Source organism: Triplophysa rosa, linkage group LG19 (assembly GCF_024868665.1).
Source record: "Triplophysa rosa linkage group LG19, Trosa_1v2, whole genome shotgun sequence".
Classification (NCBI taxonomy): domain Eukaryota; kingdom Metazoa; phylum Chordata; class Actinopteri; order Cypriniformes; family Nemacheilidae; genus Triplophysa; species Triplophysa rosa.
This window is the reverse complement of record NC_079908.1, coordinates 17,466,862-17,490,801: the sequence shown is the minus strand read 5'-3', so window position 1 is coordinate 17,490,801 and position 23,940 is coordinate 17,466,862. Positions and strand designations below refer to the sequence as shown.

The window sequence follows — 23,940 nt, the reverse complement described above, 5'->3', positions numbered from 1 at the left end:
CGTAGAGGGGGCCGAGTGCGAGACATCCTCTGGGCGCAGGTTCCAATAGAATCTGTTATGAAATGTTCAGCCTAAGGAAACATTTAGAGAATTGATTAGTAATTGGACAAAGCGTTTTCAGGACAAATGTTCTAGTGAATGACCATGCATATACTGTAATGGGCTAGGAGGTACTGTAAGAGCAGGGACGACTGAGGCGTTAAAAAAAATGTGTCCCTTTTTGGGGGGTGTAATAAAATTTCCCTTAAAGGAACAGTATTTTATGAATGTATATATTTTAATTTGATGAAATGATTGAATAAAAAAGAATAAATGAATAATAATATAATAAATACTATTAATAGTTTGCCCTTAGCTGAACGTTCATGCTGCTCCATCATCTATCTTCTATAGCTATTGTGCGAACAAGAGAATACGCAGTCATTATTGTTATCATATATACTTTTATCACGCGTTATGAGTTTTATAGCCTCCGGTCACCATTTACTTCCATTGTATTGAACAAAACATCATGAACATCGTATCTCTTTTTGTTGTATACAGCACAGCGAATGGGTTAAACTATCCCTTTAACATCCCACGCTATCTTACCCCTTAAAGTGAGACAATCAGACACACAATAGGAATAGATTTGATAAGCACTGTATTATTACTGATTTTATTTTCAAAGAATTGCGATGAACCTGTTGTTGAATAGCGTTAAAACTTTTCATGTGTATTTGACAATAGATTCTAATTATATAAAGCCTTGCGTCAGCCTTTGCTCTCATAATTGCATCTATTGTACTGTATCTGAGTGAATAGCATTCAGTCAACCTTCCGTTGCCCTGTTATTGTGTCTGGGAGGATCGCCTCTCTTGATCATAACAGGTCACCTGACAAAAGAGACCATTATGGAACAGAAAAAGAAACCAGCAACGGCATGCAGTATTGCGAATAGCTGTACAAGTAGCGTGCATCCTTTATCTTGTTATTAAACCTTTGAAAAAAAAATATTGCACACAGATGAACATGGAGATATGCAATGCAGTGACTTTAAAGGGATAGTTCCCCCCAAAATAAAAACTGTCATCATTTATTCATCCTTAAGTGGAACACAAAAGAAGATATTTTGAGAAATGTTTCATTGGGTGTGTTCATGCAATGGAAATCGTTGTTTGGCTACCAACATTCCTCATAAGGTTTAGATTGACATGAGGATGAGTAAATTAATTTGTATTTTTGGGTGAACTATCCCTTTAACAGAAATATCTAGATTTTGGCGGTCAGTTGTTATTCATTTTTCTCCTCAAAACTCATCTTATAAAGCGCTGAACGACAGAATGATTTTTCTACGTGTCATGGATCCTCATTGCTATCAACTATAATCGTTCAAACTGTAGGTTATTCAATATTGTAAAAGGAAGAAGCGAGCTAATTACAGAACACATCTCCTATAAAACGACTAATCTCTCAGATAGCCCACAGTGCAGGCACATTTTTTGCTATTTTCTTGATCCCAAACGTAATTACATTTCCCTCTAGATAGAGAGGAGAGAGAGAGAGAGAGAGAGAGAGAGCCAAAGACACTGAAGAGAGAACTGCTAAGCCACTCCTCTAACCAGATATAACCTTCATTTGAAAAATGACATCTGAAGACTCAATTAGCCCGATAAGCATTATTAGCCTTGTTTGGATGGCGGATACGTTTGATAAGTTAAAGCCTTTGTGTAGTTAGTTGAAAAACTGTGCACTGCCACTATGAAACTACACACATACCGTGTGTAAAATCGTCCATATAGTCGGTAAGGTAACTTAAACATATTCATCATGCTGTAACATCAATGTCAGTTGTTGTAACAAGGGCTGTCAAACAGAATAATAGTTTGTGTTTACATAATATATGTCTGTGTGCTGTGCATATTAATTTTGTATTTATAAACGCATACACATGTAGGCATACATTGAAGAAAAATATAAAATATAAAAATGAATTAACTTTTATATACAATTTCTAAATCTAAATCTAAATATTGCCTAAATGTATACTGTATACTTGTATGTGTATGTTCTTGTGTTTATAAATACAAAATGAATATGCACAGTACACAGACATATTATGTAAACACAAACTTTAATTCTGGATGCGATTAACTGCGATTAATCGTTTGACAGCCCACATCTATCAACATCTATATTACTCGTACGTATGTCAAAAATGACTAAATCAACTTTTGTACATCGACAATAGTTACATTTAAGAATCTGATCAATTCAGAGCTTCTTACTACAGAATGTTTGAAGTACAGTAACATAAATCAAAGCAAGCATATTGGACAGATTCACACCCTACGTCTGTAGAAAGAACATTCATCTTAACAGATTTAAAACTGACTGGCAATGCCAAATAGTTTCAGATTCTCAAAATTCAGCTTTTTAGTATTGATGCGGACATACAGTACATCCACTCCAGATCCACACTAATGTATTCTTGTAGGCCACCTCATGAGATAAACCTGCAAACTGCTCATATCCACATAGGAGTACAAGTACATCTGTTGTTCATGCATGTTTGAACTATCAGGAGACCTTGTTTCCCCCCCTTTCCTTCATGGGTCTGAGCTTGATAGTCTCCTGTTAGAGAACAGACGTAGACCTCAAGGTCCTCACATGAGCGGATGTGATTGACCTTGACAGGCTGTTTGTGCATCTTCCACCTGGGTACAGTGCGTTCGACCATCCCTACCCCAACGGACCTGGCCTCTGCTGGGCTCTGACCGCCTCCCTTACCTAAGAAACCTTGCATTCCGGATGCATTGTTATGTATTTGTGTGACTGTGAGGTCACGAAGCCGCGAGCTCCCGCCTATTTGTCTTGATGCTCCTGGCGTAATGCATTCTAGAGAAGGCAAGGCACGGCACGTTTTGCGCTTCACGGAAATAAATGGTTAGCCTGACTGCATTGGTGCTCCGAAAGGGGCCCAAATTGGTGTTTTGGTGCGCGGCTGGTGCTGGAGGGGGATGTCGGCCATGGTGCGCCTGGGGAGACGGGTGAGACATGATGGAGTGTCATACAATGGCTACACCACACAGCTGCATTAAAGAGCAGCTCTAATGAGGATAAATGTTTCCCGACACATGTCAAGGTTCACTGTCTCGCTGCACTGGCCGCATCATTTAGTTAGGGGAACGCAAACAAAAACACACACACTCAGAGCAGGAGACACAACAGGACCTTTCACCGCGCCATGCCTTATTAGCGGTGCTCGCAAAGGAAAGCCTTGCTATTATTGTTGCTCATACTAGTTATTTAAAATCTAAGTTCATGTGTTAAATTTACTGTGTTACTTGTCCTGTTTATGATGTGGACATGAATGAGGCCTCAAATCACTTATTTCATAGAGTAAGATTTAAAAGGTTCGCCCAAAAATGAAAATTCCTTCATTTACTCACCCGCATGTCATTGCAAACCTATGTGACTTTGTCTATACAAATCCATGGGGGACAGAGACATTTCTCAAAATATCTTCTTTTGTGTTCTACAGAAGAAAGAGTCATAGACAGGTTTTAAATGACAAGAGGGTGAATAAATGATGACAGAATGTTTATTTTTGGGTGAACTATCCTTCTAGGGTTGCATTTTATCGCTGCCTATGTATGTGTGCGTGTGTTAGGCTGAGGTTACGTGAGTGTGTGGTTTGCTGTGATATTAATGAATACCGCTGTCCAAGCTGAGCGTTTGACTGAGATCAGACGAAGACAGCTTTGGACGGACAGGTCACTTAACATGCAGTTGCCCCAAAACAAACAGAAACAAAACAGCCCTTTACCCCTGCAGCAGTTGTCAGAGAGAGAAAGAGAGAGAGCACGTCTCCAGAGGTTTACAGACAGAACTCTGCCTCCAGCTGGAAACAACTGACTGTCCGAGCGAGAACGGCAGGAGAGGCGGAATGAGTTAAAGACAGCTTGAGAAAAAAGATTAAATGTGATACAGCTGAAAAGAGATTTAATATGTGTTAGCCTTTTGATGCTATTCAATATACAGCTCAGTATTTTTGTATTTGAACTTAGATGGCTTGAAATGACTAAAAATCATTTAAGTCAAGTACAACAGTAGATGTAAAACTCAGTAGACCAGGATAAAAATAATCATAGCAGGTTGTAGAAAAATGGAAAAATGATTCATATACACCAGTATAACACACATAATATAAATAGCAATATTCATCAACATATATTTGAGCTGAAATCACTTTAAATAAAGTCACATACAGATCTGGAGTACAGAACTGTAACATACCCACATATAATGGTAATTTGGTAACGCTTTAGATTACGGGCCGCAATGTACCGCATAATTATAGAGGATTTACAGCATAAGTAATTGTAACAATAATGTACCTCTACAGTGCATATCTGTAGATAAAGGGGAACAATATGCAAAGTTTGGAGAGTAAAGGGGTAAGAGGAAGAAAAATTAGAAAAATTATTTATGAGGGAACTGCATGCCATATAAACATCCAAATCAAACCGCTCTTGAACAACTTGATTATAGTCTCAAAAGACACATTTTACACGTTAAAACTCATCAAAATAACTCATAATTGAAAGAAATTATTTGTGACCAACAATCCTAAAATCAATCAAATAAAAAAAGTCAAAAGTCAAATTTACAGTTGACAGACAGTTTGCGTGCTTCATTCGTGCTGTTTTGCTTGCGCAAAAACTGAACACATCATTTCAGTTTTAAAATACTTACAGAATAAACATTTTTTTGAATTTCCTGACTTCTTTATTCCCCAAACTTTGCGTATTGTTCCTCTTTACCTACAGATATGTACTGTAGATGTACATTATTGTTACGATTAGTTATGCTGTAAATTCTGTTTAATTATGCGGTACATTGCGGGCCGTAATCTAAAGTGTTACCGGTAATTTTCCTATTAAAATTTAAAGGGGCAGTTGATCCAAAAATGTAAATTCTTTCATTACTTACTCACCGCCATGTCTTTCCAAACTGTATGACTTTCTTTCTACTGCAGAACACAGAGGAAGATATTTTGAAGAATGTTGGTAACCAAACAACATTGTCTCCATTGACTTCCATTATAAAGACACAAAAAAGACAATTCTTGAAATAAGGATGAATAAATGATAACCAAATTTGTATTTCTGTGTGAACTATCACTTTAAAATCATAGATGAGAACAGATCGTACATCTAATGACATTTCCCTTAAGAAACTTATTGGCCAAATAAAAAGAAAATGTCATGAATATTCAATAACTCGCACATGGTGATAGAGTATGAAGTGAAGGGAAATCATAATTAAATCCAGTAAAGTTCAACGATGATCCCACATTTACTAGCTATTTACAAGGTGTTTCAATGACATGAGACTTTGATATTAGAAATCATTGGATGGTCTATTATAACACACTGCACTCAATAAAACTAGATGAATAGATGAGCCTCTATTCACACCCCACATACCTTAATCAGTATGTGAGTGACTCACCGACACCTGCCATAAAAGTCACTTGCTGATTCAGGAATCCTGGGTTTGTAACACAGGTTAAAAAGTAGTTCAAGGGCTACTTTCATGTTTGCATTACCATTTCCTCTTTCAACTGCTGGAAGCAGTGAGCTCGCCCCCCCTCCCCCCAAAGCTTTCTGTTCCATCTCTACTCACACACATTCACAAAGCATATCATTACACACAATGGGGTTTTTATCACAAGCTGTCAAGAAAAACTGCTCGATTTGAATAGGAATTTAATTAGGCGTTCTGTGGATTCGCACACACAGAAATCTGTCCTGTTTTTTTTTTAAAGAAACACACACACCTCGCGCACGAGTACACACAAACAATAGACCACGTTTACCAGCGCACACACATTTTTTGACAAAAAAATGAATACAATTTCAGAACAGATTTATGAACAAATAGTTACATTTCATGCACCGCACCAATTTCGCCACACCAAGAAATGTGCAAACTTTTGCAACTGGAGGTTACAGTATAAAAAATGAATGTAGACATGCAGTGTCAACGTAGAATGGAAATCTTGTAAACAAAAGAATAAGGAGGAAATTTTATATTATGTTCAACATTAAAATTCGGTGTTTCCTAGGGCTCTGCAGCTATAGTAGCCACAAATCCTTGAATAATCAATCAAACGCTTAAATAACTGTCACGGACAAATAATATTACTGACAGTTGCTGCATATCAAGTCTGCAGGTAATAATAGTCGCAAAGCAAACTGTTCGTTTATGCTGACTGGGCAAAAACCGGGTGCCGTACACACTGTATATGTACATATGTATGGTGCTTTTTTTAATAAAAAACGATAATATTATAAACATGATTAAAAATAATATAATAAAAAATGAAATATTATAAAATAAAAAGTTCATAAAATATTTTATGAGCACGCTTAGAAGTGTCCACAGTCCGTCATGATGAGAGCACATGGCCTTGGATTCATATATGAGAGTTTCAAACAAGGACATATTAAACCAAAGTCTTTAAACGACTAATGGAGAAAATAAAGAAATATACATTTCTATATAAACAGAAATATATATTTCTGTATTGCATACTTAAGGTCAATTGGTAGACCATTGCATAGCGGTACAAAGGTAATGGATTCAAATTCTAAATGTACAGACTGAATGCACTGTAAGTTGCTTTGGATAAAATTTTCTGCCCAATGCTTAATGTAAATGAATAAACATAATGCATGGGTGAATTCCTTGTCAATGGAAGCCAATACCACCGACCATGCTGTGCCTGCATGCTTTCTTTATTGCTCAATGAATGACACAGTTACATTCAAAGCTTTGTGCCATTAAAGCAGATGTGTTATTCAGACTGCTTGGTCATAACAGTAGATGATCTAAAAGAGAAAATAGACCAAAGAAGTAAATTTGATATTATTGTGCAAATGTAACAACAAATCGTCGCTGTCGGGCGGAAACCTCCTATGTCCAAATTTGGTCAATTTCATATTTTTTCACAAATCGATGCTATTGGTCAGTCCCCATGTGGGTCTGTTATTTTTACAAATTATTAACCAATCTAAAGTGTTGAAAATAGCTTGAGAGCAAATCTCTTAACTCCATTGGACACTTCAACTGTCTGAGAAGTCTCGTAACTCCACCTCTTCTTCACTCCGCGGGAGCTTCTCGGCATTACGTCTCCTGACTGAACGTTTTTTAGACAATAACGAGTGAAAATAGTTAGGTTAGATACATTTGAGTAGGTCTGTTTTGTTAAAAATCGATAGCTGTAATGCTTCGGTGCAGAAGGAAGTCCGTGAGCCACGAAGGTAAATTTGCGAGCAGATTCGGCTAATTTCCGCCTATTTGACAGCCTAGTCAGCTCATCGTTTTTTGTACTACATCACTTATAGTTCTTAAACCTTTAAAATAGAGTTTAGGAAGATGTATGTAACCACAGTCGTTAGCTTTGGTTAACTATTGAAGCCTTTTCTCTTGTCAAGAGGCTCAATGCGACCGCCGACTTTATTTCCGTGCAGATAAATTTATGCCTATATTAGACAGCCTGTTTAACGTTTTATTTTGGTATTGCATCACTCATAGCTCTAACGTTTAAAATAGAGTTTAGGAAGATGTATGTAACCACAATCATTAGCTTTCATTAGCTCTTAAAGCCTCGTCTCTTGTCAAAAGGCTCAACGCGACCGCAGACTTTGATGAACACTGCTGGCAGCAGCGACGTCTGTGTCCATACCATTCTTATCAATGACAGCGTAATCTCGTATCTCCCTGCTCCGAAATTATAAACCTCGTATCTCCGATTAAACATGGTTTTGGGGAAATGTTGTGTTAATGTTGGTACACAACAGTATATGATAGCAATATAAGTTATAATACCAACTTTAACGATACAATGTTTAATAACTCAAAAAATATGCAGTTTTTTTAACTTCCTGAAAAATAATGGTTTTGGAGATGTGAAGATTCCGCCCGACAGCGACGAAATGTAACTTGCAATGCAACAATAGGTCTAAAACATTTCACAGTCCATTGATGCATGAACTCCTGATTGTTTGCGTTCATATGCTGTGAAAATAATTGTTGGGTCCAAGATGAAATGTTTCTTTCTTTCCCTGACTGTGCTCCTGACTGCATTTCACAGACAAAATATCTTCTATAGCAGCTGTCAAAGTGCTCATCCAGTGGCTTGAACCTTTATCTGCAGTTTGACGTCTAAAAAAAAGAGAACAGGCCTACAGGTTCGATATTTATTCCGCTTCCAAACAGCACTGCTCTCGTTTATGACCTCAAAGGCTCTGCAAGTCTCGACTGAGGGCGAGAAACTCAACAGAGATAATGCAAAACAACGTCTGATCAACACACACGCTCAAGAGTGATGCTTTTCATTAGTCTAGTCACTCTAATGAATGTAGGGTGGGTGGGTGTGGGGGGGCACACAATGACTTTTAGTAAACAAATCGCTATTGAACCCCCTACCTCACCCCCCTTACTCTGCAGCTTGAGCATTAGCGTGGCCATGTGCATTTTCAAAGCACACAAACATTAACAAAAATTACAGATTCATAAATGCATTATGCTAATAAGGGGTGGCAGAGGAACATTTAGTAAAATTTCAAAAGTCACATCCAAATAAAGCCATTAGAAATTAGCAGTAAATGAGCTATTCACCATAAATAATGAATTCCGTTCCAAACAGAATCACTCAGGGCATGTTCAATTAAGACAGAATAAACCAGCGACGGTGCATAAAATGCATTTGCCGGCCTCCACTTTGTGCCATCGGCAGGCAAAGTGAGATTTAAGTTTTAAAACTCGCCGCTCGCGCGCTAATAGAATCTCTTTGTCTTCATACCGCCACTTGCTTTCCTGCATCTCATCTTCCAGGAGAACTACTTAAAGAGTTGCACATAATTACACTTTACTGGTCGGTGTGTGCTCAAGGTGTGTTCACAAACATTGTTTTATTTGCACGCTTCAATTTGTCGTTATTTCCGCTAACTGCACAGCGTCGTTAAAGAAGCCCGGGCACTGTACAATAATGCAATGGCTCACCATAGCGTACGGCTTGCATACCTGATGCTCTGCTGTTCGTGAAATCTCAGCGTATTTTACAACTGGATCGCCGCAATGCTGTTTTACAGGCCCTGTGTCCTCCAGCCTCTGCTCTGAATCTATCAAAGGTGATAGATTTCAGTCCTTGGAGTCTAGTTTGCGGTAATGACTGAACTGGAGTTTAAATAGATACAGGATGAGCGCTAAAAAAAAAGAGCAAGGGGGGTTTTGACCTTTGATTTACATGGTGCATAAGAGATGTAATTCACAGAAAAAACTTCTGGCTCATTGTAATCCCACTAGATACAGCATGCTTTTTATATAGAGAAGAGAGGAATGAGACAGCGGTGATGAAATAGGAGGGAAGATCAGGGAGGGATTTTGTTTTAATGTGACATTGTGTTTTAAACGTTGATATACTGTTCCCATGTTTATGCTATAGATTAGAGCAGTTTTGGAAATCTACAACTTAACCCCAAATGGTGTAAATTAGTGAGGTTCAAAGAGGATTGGCTAACATGAATTTACAATAAACAATACATTTTATATTTATTAATTGCATTTATTAATGTTAACAGACATTAACTGTGATTTAAAGGGATAGTTCACCTAAAAATGAAATTTCTGTCTCACTATGTATGGATTTTTTCTTCTGCAGAACATATTTTGAAGCATGTTGGTAACCCATGGCGATACCCATTGAGTTCTATTGTATGGACACAAAACCAATGCAAGTGGTTCAGTTACCCAAATTATTCAAAATATCTTCTTTTGTGTTCTGCAGAAGAAAGTCATACATGTTTGAAATGACATAAGGATGAGTACATAATGACAGAATTTTTATTTTTGAGTGAATTGCCCCTTTAAGATACATGCTAAATGTAATATTACCTGACTGTAAAAATACTATTCATTGTTAGTTCATGTACACTACTGTAGGAAAGGCAAGTAAATGTAACAAACAAACAAGTGTCACCATACTATTAATATTAACATTAGTAAAAAAATTGTTCTAAACATAAATTTAATTTGGTAAATTGATTTTCTATTGTAACGTGAGACTCCTTGTCACTCTAAGAACGTTCCTCCTATATAAAGTATCAAGTTGAGTCATCATTTACCATTCGTAAACAAGCAAAATATATGTTACGCTCTACATGCTTAACATCTAATACGTTTCAGTGAGTGAACACCAAAACAAATTCCCCCCCAAAAAGCTATGTATCCATTTATGCGAAATTGCTGTTTACGAGGGTCTTTTTAAACAATCTGAGGGTACGTGTGCATAAATATGCATCTTTTGACCATCTTCAAAATGACTGTTTTTCATCATTCAGTGAGTGGAATGTTAAGTGACTAGAAATCTGTTTTTCGCTAACTGTGAGCGCTCTTGTGGAGAAAGGGTAAGTTACTTAACTACCCCAATGCGAGCAATAGATCAGCAGACTCAAATGCTGCTATAGCCCTCAGTCGAGTAAACAAAATACAGTGACCTTAACATAAATGCCAATTAGACTTCTGTTGTCTCAAATGGCCCCATAATAATGAAGTGTCAACCGTCTTCGATGTAAATAGACTGTAAACGGTACGAGTCTGTCACGCACCAGTGTTTGTGCATCGGTGGTCCAAACTACTAATATTATGAAACCAGGGCTGGACTGGGAAGAAAAATTGGCCCTGGCATTTTTTTGGCCCACATAGCCCCTCCAACACTTCTGTTGACGGGGGGGGGGATGGGGGGGGCTGGTTGTGCATGGATAGGTCTGTCAACCAGGGGGGTGGTGGTGGTGCATACGTGTCTTTTGCATTCGCGTTGCGTGCATTCACAGTTATAATACGTCCGTCTGAGCGGCCAAAGCGTCCGTTGGCCAGTCCGCCCCTGTATGAAACTATTAGACTATTTCGATTAAAATACTGTTTACGACAACAAAACTACTTTTTTCCTACATGAGCCCCTTTCTTAATAAAAATAAATACATGAAATGGAAGGAAAGGAAAGGGTTGCATGCCCAGATGTTTGGGGAATGGAGTGGTTTATCACTGGTCGAGATTTCCAAATAAGACTTGCTTACAGCCCCTATCTGTGTGTCTCTTTGAGTTACTCAAATCGAGAAGAGGACTCAGGTCGGTGAAGAGCCCAAGGTTGAGGAGCTTTCCGCTGATTGCCGAGGACATTTCTTCTGGTCTCAAGCCTCTCTCTGGTCAGGATAAAGCGCCGGGAAATATGCGGAGGGCCGATGTTCGCAACGACGACGAACCACCTCATCTGAATCCACTGGGGCCTCTTGTCTTACAAGGACACAGGCTGGATATTTCCACCTGGCGTAAACACTTTTGGACAGGCGCGGAATTGAAGAGCTCTTTCCTCACCTACACTCACTCAAATCAGCCGAGGAGGCACGCGGCATTCATTCACTCCACCCAAATGTTCTCTCTCTTCATCGTTCTTTCTCCCTCGCCCTCGCTCGCACTTTTTCCTCCCTCGTCCGCTCACTCTCTCTCCCCCGAGATGAAGGACGAGTCCCTGAGTAGGAGAGAGAGAGACAGAGAATGCCTGTTGAAAGTTCTCATGGTGAGCCTGCCTAAAGCAGCTCCATGATCAATATTTGACCTTCCACAGTATTATCATTCTTCTCTTTTTTTTCTATATTCCCTCTCCGGAGCCTGAAATTACATTCTCTGCTAAAGGCCGCCATGCACGGCTTCTCAAAATGGCCCTGCCAACTATAGAGGGAGAGAAAGAACATCAGACCGGGTTCAGAATGAGAGCGCCAGCCGCCTCCGAGAATTCTGGGGAATAGAACAGTCTGTCATAGATACAGTGCTGATGCAATAAGGTACAACTTGAGTCAGCCAGGACCAACCGTTCCAGCTTGTGCTCAGTCACTATTCAGGTCCTGAAAGATAGCGAAAGGTCAATACTTTATCATTTGATTGTTTCGCTTTATCATTTCTGTACGTGCTACTGACAGATTCAGCAATCCACACGTGGAACGGCTCCGCCCACTTTTAAAAGGAAATGAGAAGAGTCTGTACCAAACATTCAAACGAGAACACGCTTTGAGATTTTCCCCTTATTACTTGTGTTAATCTTGCAAATTAATTGCGTATTGACATTAAATAACATGTTGCAGTTTTCTTTTGATTAAAAGCTTCAGTGTGTTTGAATAAATATCTTTAATGTTTGAAAAAAATTAATTTGTGTCACAAAAATGCTACACTGGAAATCCAAACAAAATACGAAGCAGAAAAAATGCAGCTGATTACCGAAATAAATTAAAGTAAAATCACATGAACAAAGGAAACGTGATGAAAACCACTGATGTGACAGAGTGTTTGTGCGCGTGTCTGTTTGATAATAAAATATTAAATTCCTGAGGGATTTATATCATGCTGGGTTTAATTCTGTTAGAATAGTAATCAAAAGAAACATGAATTAAAATCATGAGAAATATATGAGCTTTTTGAGGAATACAATGTTAATCAAATAGAGTTAAATTACTGTATGTTCTCATTTAAAATCCACGCTTAACCCTTATTTGCGAGAATAGGCTGAAGTCCAGCATCATCCACCAAACCTATTAGAAAAACAAGAATGCTTTTTAAATCTCTCTGTGTGATTTAATTTGGTCTGTTTGGACGACACCCCTCTGGGCAAACTCGAACAGCAGCTACCGAGGAACAGCTTACATATGTAACTAGAAACAACGCGAAGTATGTCTACCACCAAACATTCCAAACATCATTACAACAACATATGACTCAATAAAGTAAAATGTAATTCCATCAGCTGTAAATGTCATTTCTCTGTTAGATGAAATCATTCACCAGTCTACACCTGAAAGTAACAAAGAGTTAATGTTTCACATTTTGCCACACATCCATCTATTTATTTATTTATTTATTTATCTATCTATCCATAGCAAAACGGACACGTCTCTGATGGCACACAAAATGGAAACCATTTGTTTGAAAACGTCCTCGTTTAATATGAACGTACACGCATGCCCACCTCATCGCGTTTGTGGAAGTTTACTCGCCCCCCTGTTTTGACTCCATTCAATCAAGTGTGTGTATAATTACCCGACCGCCGTATGCTAATCTATGGGGACCCAAATATTGCGTTTTGACAAATCCTTCATTTGAATTCACATGCCACACAAAGCATCAATCGTGCTTTGCGTGCAAGCGGCCCCCCTAACTTACCCACATCCCCCCCAATTCCCTGGAATACAGAATTACGAAGCAAAGCACTGGCTGATTAAAACTTGGAAACATGCTGGGTTCTGCGTGTGCCATTAATATCTTCCCATCCAGATGGCTCTTTCTAGGTATTTGAATTCATGAAAACTGCTAAGGCTGGGTCCTGCCCTGGATGAGCCTGGCGACGCAGGCTGTCAGCGGGAACGGAAACCGGGAATAAACAGAGTGCGCCTTCCAAACATTGCCACCCGCTGGGGCTAATAAATGCCCACTTTTTCTTTGGTCACCCAGCCTCGGAGAGAAGGCACGGGCTGTAATTGCCGCGCCGATGTGCTGAATCCGCAAGCACAGGTAAGCGCTTGTTCGCTAGTGCGGCGTGTTCTAAATGAGGCCATTTTTGGCCCATCGCCGGCGTTCATTACGCACGCCATTGGTTTGTGGGAAGCGTGTCATGTGTGGGTGTCTGAAAGGAACAGCGAAAACTCCGCGCGTGTGACTAATATGTGTATAAATGTCTTTTTAAATAGCCCCGCAGGCTGTCTCCATCATTTTTGGGACTCGAAACAAATAACAGTGGCGAGTTGATAGATGGATAAAAAGGTGAAAAGCCTGTCAGGCCGTGAGTGTTCCATCATGCGGTCACCGAGGCACTTGTCTTTTGTTCGCGTGTGATTATGATGGCCGCTGCAATCTCCTCACAAAAGGGTGAGCGGAGAGAGGGCAGTGTTTCTGTCAGCGTGTCTCCTCCCCTTTAAATACAGACTGCACAGCTGCCTCAACCAGAGAGAGTGCACCCTACCCGCTCACACACACACTTCTCTCAAACTGAGAGAGAAACTGAGCCTATCTATCTATCTATCTATCTATCTATCTATCTATCTATCTATCTATCTATCTATCTATCTATCTATCTATCTATCTATCTATCTATCTATCTATCTATCTATCTATCTATCTATCTATCTATCTATCTATCTATCTATCTATCTATCTATCTATGTCGGCATCGTTTACGGTCGGAACTACGACGGTATCTGATCGTCTTCGAACCTCCGACTTTCGTTCTTGATTAATGAAAACGTTCTTGGCAAATGCTTTCGCTCTCATCCGTCTTGTGCCGGTCCAAGAATTTCACCTCTAGCGGCGCAATACAAATGCCCCAGGCCGTCCCTCTCAATCATGGCCCTGGTTCGTGAAACCCACAAAATTGAACCCGGAGTCCTATTCCATTATTCCTAGCTGGGGTATTCAGGCGGGCGCTCGGCCTGCTTTGAACTCTCCAATTTTTTTCAAAGTAAACGCTTTGGACCCCGCGACGGACACCCAACCGAGGGCATCCGTGGGCGCCGAGAGGCAGGGCTCGGAACGGGCGGCTGCTGGCACCAGACTTGGCCTCCAATGGGTCCTCGCCCATGGGTTTAGGATACGCTCATTCCGTTCTCAGGCTCTAGAAAGATCTATCTATCCATCCATCCATCCATCTATCCATCCTTTTGTTTGTTTCTTTCATTATCACTCCTCTCTCTCTCTCTCTCTCTCACCAGTGGAGGTTTGTATTAGTAGCACCTAATAATCTCCCTTTTCCACAAGTAGTCTCATATTTCTAAATTAAAGAGGAGTGCAGGGGGGCTTATAAGACATTAAAATTAAAGGCCGCTTCATCCGAGCAGCCGCACCCTCCACCCACCCCGGGGCTGCAGTGCACCCTGGGATTTGCGGAGAATAAACTAAAGCCATACATCATTGAGTGCTGGGCCATGGGAGAGGAGTGTGGGCCAATAATTCTGAGGTTAAACAATGTAATTTGGATCTTGTACATGCAATTTGTTTCGGATGTCAAAAGAAGTTCAAACTTTTCTCTGTTATTTAAAGACAAATGAAAGCTGGTGGCAAAGGGTAAAAATGATATCTAGCGAAATAAGATGATTACTGCTTTAGTAGCTTGAAAGATTCTTGTTAGCTTCAAACTTTGTAAAGTTGGTTCCAGTATATTTGCTCATGTACTTTGAGTCCTTTACTTGGAATTATTAATGCTTTTCAAGGAAACGACTAATATAATTGCATCATATAAAATGAAACTATATTAGAAAACCTGCAGTGGATGAGAAGTCAGTTGATCAGTAATCTTTCAGAAGATGATGTAGAAAGTGTTGATTTAAATAATCCAATCATGGTAAAATATATATACTGTATATATTAGGGATGCACGATAAATTATCGGCCATATCGGTATCGGCCGATAATAAAATTTAGGCAGATAAATGATGAATCATTAGCTCTGGTTAAACTTCTTCAGCTGCACGCTGCTCACAGTTAAAATACAGTACAGTACTGTCTTTCAGTTGTAATCATTCACTTACTGCTATTAGCAAAACAGTATGTAGATACAGTATTTATGAATGTGTAAATTATAGGAACAAATGCATATTGTTTGAATCAGACTGCTGTCTTGAGACCTCTTATACATGTGGCTATTAAGAACATTTTTCTGGCTTGCTCTGGAAGAACATCTCTAATGTGTTTATTAAATAAAAAATATACCAGAAAAGTTTGAAGGTTAAAGAATCTTTAACTAGTGTAAAGTAGGTTTGGTACATGGTTTTTAGGGGGGAAAAGGGTTACCTGTCACGGTCCCACCGTCTTGTTTATGATATTCTAGTCGTGTGGTGGGATCGGGGCAGAGTCCTTGGGTTTTATGTGGGAAGGCCATGAGATGTTTATGTTTTTACCTCTCATGTGTTTTTCCAGTGTCTCGTCTCTGTTCCCGCCATCTCGTTTCCTCGTTATCTTTCCCTGAGTGTTTAATTACCCACACCTGCCCCGTGTCGTTATCATTTGTCTGTCTTCCCTATATAATACCCTCATGTTTCATTGTCCTGTGCTCGTATATTGCGTGTGTATGTACTCGTGTCATGTCCAGCTGTATCACCTGTTCCTGTTTCGTCCATTGTAGTAAGTGTTAGTTTAGTTTAATCCTTGTCTAAGTTTATGTGAGTCTAGTGTTTAGTCAGTTTACGTCCCTGTTACTTGTGTGATTTTCTTGTTCCTGTGTTTTGCCCCCATCGTGGGTTTTTGTTTTGTGTTCTGTTATTATTTTGTAAAAATAAACTTCTGTTAACCCCTTCATCCCCGCCTGCCTGCGATTGGGTTCTTTTCCCTTTGTATGTTCGTGACATTACCCTTACTCTGCAGTCAATGTTTTAAAATAAAAGCAGTTGTCCACTCTTTGCCTTTTGTTTCAGTCTTAGGGAATTTTATATGAATATTTAGATACTGTATATCGGCCAATATATCGGTTATCGGCTTCCAATGTTAAAGAATTATCGGTTATCGGCCAAAATTGACATATCGGTGCACCCCTAGTAAATATACGGTATATGATGCGTCTAGGAAAGCTAATTAACCTGGAACCTCCTAGGATTATGCTCTTCTTTCTACGTTCTTCTGAAATATTGTTGCACTTGCCATAGTTTTTTCTGGAGGTGTTTATTAAAATAGTTTCATTATTGATGTGATGCATCTCTCTGACATGCAACGTTTGTCAGCGAACATGTTTGACAGTTTCACTGATGACATCAGCATTTGCTAACACTAAAATAAACCAAGCCCCCATTTCAAAACTTCTGCCTCTAAACAAAACACAAGTGCCTACAACTACAAATAATTCTGTGCTTTGTATTCATGTGGGTCCCGTCTTGTAGGGTGTCAGGGCGGCGGTTTGGAAACAGGGAGGAAATCTCCCTCAGTTTAGAGGATTAACGGCTACAAAGTGGCCGCCGGAAATAAAAGAAGGGCAGCCAGTGAAGTGATACAAGTGAATTAAAAGATTAAGGTGGTTTATAAAGACTGATTACAAAGCCATAGGGGGTTCTGAATGGGAAGACAAACCTTGCGATGGGATAATTCCCTTGTTGTTCTTCCTCATGGATGGGCTATTATTTCACGTTGCACTTTCTCCTCTAAATCGATTAGTAATGGACACCCAGATTGAGACTCGGGCCTAAAAAGAGGTTGAGCGATATAAATAGTGAAAGAGGAGAGGGGAAAAAAGAAAGAGACAAAGATTAAATTTAAAGTAGGTTAAATAATAGACACAATGTAAATCAGTAACCACTGCTGTGTGGTACCTGCAGGTGTCCGAAACTTTTTGATGTAGAACTGAGCAAATATATCAGGGAGCTGTAAATATAAATTTGAAAGAAAAATACAATGAAAGGACAACAGAGTTTATATTAGAACAGAACATAACAAATCAGATCAGATCAGATCAGTTTGTTTGCTTAGGACACCAAGGAAGAAAACTGGGTGTATTTGCACTATCTGGATTTATAACTTTAGGACAGATTTGTTTTGGACATATAGTCTTTGTACAAATGCTACAAATGTGTGATGTGTGTTTATTTCTATTATTTTTTTTACCCCTAAAAGTTTGAAAAAAGAAACACAGAACAGGAGTCTTTAGTAGTTTTTTCTCTAAGTGAGTGCTTCTGGGCCATAATAAGCTGCAAAGTGTACACAACAGATGTCTAACTTAATACTTAAGAAGCCATATTTTAAATTCCTGCTTGATGTAAGTAAAGGCTTCTTACATAACGCACTTGCAAAAGTGTATGAATCTTTTGCACAACCATTTCCACTCTCTCTCTCTCTCTCTCTCTCTCTCTCTCTCTCTCTCTCTCTCACTCTCATTAATGACCCTCATTTACTTAAAAAGTTCACACTTTTGTTCACCAGAGCCAGACAACTTTCTGAATAATAAATAGGTGTTATGTAAACGTTAAGGCGGTCGAACGTTAAAGGGATAGTCCACCCAAAAATGAAAATTCTGTCAGGAATTACTCATCCTCAAGTTGTTTCAAACCTGTATACAGTACATTTCCTTGTTCAACACAAAGAAAGATATTTGGAAGAATGTTAGCAACTGAGATTTCTGGGGCATCTTTGACTAACGTTGCTAACATTCTTCATCAGAACAAAGACCTGTGTATAGAGGTTTAGAAAAACTTAAAGGTGAGTAAACGAAGACAGAATTTTCATTTTTGGGTGGGGTATCCCTTTAATGAGTTCACGATTGCGACATCAATTCTTTGATGAATTTTGAACGACCCAGTTTTGCAGCCTACAGTTTCTATAAAGCGTCAGTATAGAACATCAAACTGTTTCATTTCAAAAGAGCAATAAAAATCCTTTCCATGATATTTGCTATAAAACGGCTCAGAAAATGTAAGGGCTCCAAGATATTATGGCTGAAAAAAACGGAGCTGTGAGCAGTAAGGCGGCGAATGAAACACATAAGAAAAGGAGAACACGTGCAGATAGAAGGTGAAGATAGAAAATGCTGCCCGCTGCAAAGTCCTCAGACATAAGCGTGAAGTGACGGAAGTTCTTCAAACCCTGCTCCATTCCACCCAAAGCCAGTAAGCACTTTTCTCTGAGCTGAAAAGCTCACTGGAACATCACCCATCAGCACTTTTCCACCACAGGAATAGTAGATCCAGGTAAAGAGCGACACGTGTACAGGATTTCTCCAGCCACAGTCTCTGTCATTTTAACTTGCTTTTCTCGTGTTGCGTTTTCTTTTTTGTCCCTTCTTTCTTCCAGCTTTTTTATTTTCTACCAACCCCCAATCATTCTGCATTCCCAATTTCTTTTCTCCGAGCACCTAAACCCCTGCTCTCCTGAACTCCCATAATGCTTTGCTGTCACAGCCTATTAGATTATAACCAGTTAAAAACTATACCACGTGTTCCCGTGGGACATATGAAAAGATTCCCTCTTATTCCACCGGCGTCCCCAACTTCCTCTCCGTCCACTGTAAGAGACTGATTGTGCCAAATGGCATTTGTTATAAAACCGTGTTACCCATTGAGCTGTCTCCTACAAAATAATGACACGGGATCCAGCCTATTATCTTCTCACAGTGTATGTAATTAGTAATTAGTAAAAGTAACAATTCAACTAATGATTGCTAGGTTTTTTTGTGGCTGTAGCACCGAATCAGTGCTCTGTGTGATTTTAAAAGAGGTGACACGGCCGCACACAGTGAACAATCACGGATTTACACAAGGACACACACGCACACACGTACACCCACAAGCCCACTCCCACCACCTGACCCCTGGATGCTTGAATGGCAGCGCTATTCATGCGACTGGAGCCCCCCGCGGTGAGCGGCGCTCTCCGAGGGAACTTGAACTGAGACACAAATGACATTTTCTGCACAATTAAAGCAGTAGCAGGGCTACGTGCGGAGAGAGACTGGCGCCCCTCTAGGTCCTGCCTCTCAGTATAATGGCCATGTGATGAAGACGGCCCCCAAGTTAATTAGCCTCTGAAAATACTCATTCTCACACGACGGAAAAGCGTGCGGAAAGGCCCCTCCATCTTATAACCTGCCGCAGACAGGCATCTCTCAACAGAGCCGTAACACAACGATTATTGTTCGCCCGTATTGCGCTTTCGCTCAAGCCGCAGCTACCCTGGATGAAAACAAAAGAGCTCTGCCATTTAAAGGGCAATTAGCGATATGCTTTATCGACGTTCATTTAGGCCGATTAACACACCGATTATTTTGGATTTTACTGCTCGTAAGGTTTTATTGTAATGCTGAATGACGCTCGTGTCGTTGCGTGTGTGACTGAATCGCAAACGTGTTGGATGTCCTAATGACAGGGATTTAAACCTTTAGCATGGAGAGTTTTGTGTGTGTCTGCTTCTGTTCAAAAGTTTAAAAGGTGGCTTTAAAACGTTTACGCGCTAAATGTACTTTAATGAAAATTCTCTTGTTCTATTTTTAAGGCTAGGAAAATACGTTTTTGAGTACAGTAGATCCTTTGACTTTTAATTGAGTATAATTATGACACATTACCCAAAGTTAATTGGAATTTCTCGGTTCTTAGACTTCCAAAAATTATAAGCAGAAAGTTGGATCTGTGTGCAGCCTGAGAGAGAGAGAGAGAGAGAGAGAGAGAGAGAGAGAGAGAGAGAGAGAGAGAGAGACACACACACACGAGAGAGAGAGACAAAGAGACAGAGAGACAGAGCTTGTCCTGCAAACTGTCATTAAGAATAAACCTCATTTACTGTCCTCTGGCTTACATACACGCATTTAGATGCAGAAAGTCCCAGACCTCAACAAAACTTATAACAATAAACAAATAAATAAAACAATAATGAAACGCTTAACATATTTTGCTCTGTGCGACAGTTTGGAAATAGTTCAAAATACAGAAGTATGTTTAGGTTATGAAGTGTTATTCTTCAGATTGTAGTGTTCGGAGACTGAATTGGATGTTCTGTTTTACAGAAAGGTTTTACAATATCACAATTAAAGTTTTTTTAATTAAAAAACAATATGACTGACATATTGATATACTATATATTGTGATTTCTATAAATAAATAAATATTTTTTTATTTAGCTTAAAACGTTCTTTTGAAATTAAATGTTCACTTTAGCATTGAAGGACAAATTCACCAAAAAAAAAAAAATTCAGTCATTATTATTCACCCTGTCATCGTTTACTCACCCTTTTGTCATTCCAAACCTAAATGACTTTCTGTCTTGCGCTGAGCACAAGACAACAGCGAAGTACCCATTCACTTCTCTTGTAAAGACACAAAACCAATGCAAGTGAAGGGGTAACGCAATTTTTTGGTTACCAACTTTTTTTTCAAAATATGCTTGTTTGTGTTCTGCAGAAGAAATAAAGTCATACAGGTTTGAAAAAACAAGAAGGTAAGTAAATAATAAAAGAATTTTCATTTTTGAATTAACTATCCCTTTAAGAGGTAAGCAAAGAGATCCGGTGGTCAGACACATCAGGGTTTTTGAGACTCCCACGTTAACAAAAAAGATACGGGCGAAACCCATCTTCATTCGGTGCCCCCGAAGGGCACACACACACGCTACTCTCAGTAATACCCCAGACGAAACCACGTACCGCAGCTGCCCTCATCAGGATGCATATCGGCAACAAGGGCTCTGTAGATTCTGCAATCTGGTCTGGAGGCTTGCAAATGTTATTCATCTTTATTCACCTCGAGAAGAACCGGAGACGCCGCCCGCTTTATCTTATTCTAATTCCCCTATACAGCAGGTTGTCCGTTTTTTCCTCACCCTCCGTCTCCCGTCGAGGTCAGAAAGCATCCAGTCGCACACATCGCCTAATAAACACAACCTTGCCGTGACACATGGCTCATATCGTTACGGGAGATTTAGTCGGGCCCGTCCGCCAGGGGAGCGCGAGCAAACGTGACTCCCAAACAGAAAAACGTCGCCTCAGGACTCTATACTTCATACAGTTGCATTTCATTGGTTTTTGCACCATGAGGGAAATCACAATAGCTTGGATTGTGACCTGATTATTTTTCTGAAACAGGATATACAGTATATTCATGCAAGGTTTATGAGATCAGATGTCCAGAGGACATATTTGTGTGGTGACGGAAGTTCCCCGTGTGCTGGAGTAAATTGCCAGTGCACCAGCAGCCCGGGGACAAAACCGTCCGGTGTTACTACACTCCAGAACCGTCGCTAGACAGGTACTGTAACAAGAACGCAGAAAGAGAGAGAGGGCAAGGTTGGGAGGGGAGGATGGTAAGAGGGAAAAAATATCTGTGAAGTATGGATTCAGGAAATTGGAATGGCGCTCACACACTACCAGGGCAAAATGGCTCAACGGCAGGGGGAGGAAATTGTTTATGAAACTGAATCTAAACTCTGCACTCAGAGAAGAGACGGAAAGGAGAAAATTGGATAGAAAAGCTTCCCGTAGAGTCAGGCGTAGAGCAAAATGGGGAGAGGGACAAAGAGAGATGAGAGAGAGAGAGAGAGAGAGAGAGAGAAGGGATGAGCTCTGATCCAGGATCACAGACAGCTTCATAATCTTCTTGAATCTCAGCTCCAAGAATAGAGCGTTTCTTTTCCTCCACTGATAATGCATGCGCTTTTCATTGTGCAACCTCTAGCGATACACATTACACACAGCGATGTAATGGTGATTATGACGATAATTCAAATGCTTAAGCATTCACCCAGGGTTTATGACACCATCATTTACGGTCATAACATTACATAAAAAGGCAATTCTGGGCTATTGAGCTGTTTTGCCATTCAGCTGAAGCACATCTGAGATGAGACAATGAAAATGTTTCTGTTCAACATGTGGGAAGTATCTTCAGATGTGACAGATTTCAAGACCCACACATACATTTTATATACGAAGTGCTGCTAATAAGAATACTGCACGACAGGACATAATTCCATGACGTAAGTCATGCCACTATTTTATTAAATTTACATATTCTCCTTCAACATAAAATGCATGACTCGGCAAAAACACATTCATTCCTAAAATCAAAACCCCTAGTTTTCTATTACAAGACACTTAAATGCTACTCTGAGAGCAACAGACAAAAAGCAAGCCAGTTCCATTCAAAAAGTCGCAGACGATCTGAAGGTGTTTTGGCCAATCACCGGAGTAATTATTTAGCCGAGTCCATATTTAGCCTCAGCCATTGGCCCCTGCCACTCAGCGCTGCACTTTTAATTTTCCTGCGTCTGTAGTGTCTCCAGTTACCGTGATGGATCTGGGCTCAAGTGAATGTGTCACCACACATCCATCAGACCCTCGCAGAAAATACACTGGGTCACATTTCCTTCTCTCTCCCTCACACACACACACGCATGCACACACAAACACACATGCACTTACACATTAAGCTGCACTATGTTTCAGCAGAACGGTAGAACCTTAGTGTAAGCCAGGTGAATGAACAGAGAGAGAGAGAGAGAGAGAGAGAGAGAGAGAGAGAGAGAGAGAGAGAGAGAGAGAGAGAGAGAGAGAGAGAGAGAGTGGAACAGGTTCATACACACAAATTAAATTCAGTGTACCAAGAAACAGCTTCAGCGTTACACAATAATAAAACTACTGCGAGTTAGTATCATAGAGGTTTTTTTTATAAACGTGTCAAATAGTCACAAAAAATCACTGATGATATCTTAATATCAATATCAATGACATTAAAATGAAAGCAAATAAAATATTCTTCTCCTATCTTTCTCCTGTTCTTCTATCTTTCTCCTGAGAAAAATACCCAGAAATCTCACAAATATCTCCATTAGAGTTTCAGATAATATCTCAACAAATTCACAAACCAAACTCATAATATATTAATAGAGTAAATATTGATTAATATTATATTAATATTATTGATTTAAATACAAAACTAATCCTTTCTCATTAAATTTACCCAAATCCAAATTGTTTTAAATATACAATCTACATTCATGTATTTTCACAATTGTGTTTCTTTCTATTAAGTATAAGTAATACGTAATAAGTAAAAGAAACTTGAGTAAGTTGATACTTAGAAGAAACACTGAGAACTAGTTATCAAGCAAGATGAATGAAATTTCACTCTAGAAACCTTGCATTTATCAAAAAACTGCTTTGGTGGTGTATTTACATACTACTCTTCAAATTCATAGCATCCATCACTTCAAGAATATCTACCCACAATGCACTGCTATTGAACCTAAAGATTCTTTTGATGACTATCTTACAGAAAAATACAATTTCTGTCATCATTTACTCACGCTCATATCATTCCCAACCAGTATGCCTTTTTCCTGAAACACAAACAGATAAATCTTAATGTTACATTATTATACAATAAACGT

At 39.4% G+C, this 23,940-nt stretch overlaps 1 long non-coding RNA gene across 1 annotated transcript; it reads right to left on the bottom strand.

Annotated features, from left to right (window-relative positions):
* LOC130570575 (uncharacterized) lies at positions 1-23,889 on the bottom strand. The gene is made up of 4 exons (XR_008964980.1): positions 23,857-23,889; positions 17,385-17,436; positions 17,146-17,257; positions 1-71 (listed from the first exon to the last, which is right to left on the bottom strand). It is a non-coding gene; the product is annotated as an uncharacterized LOC130570575 (long non-coding RNA).
* Positions 23,890-23,940: the final 51 nt, after the last annotated feature.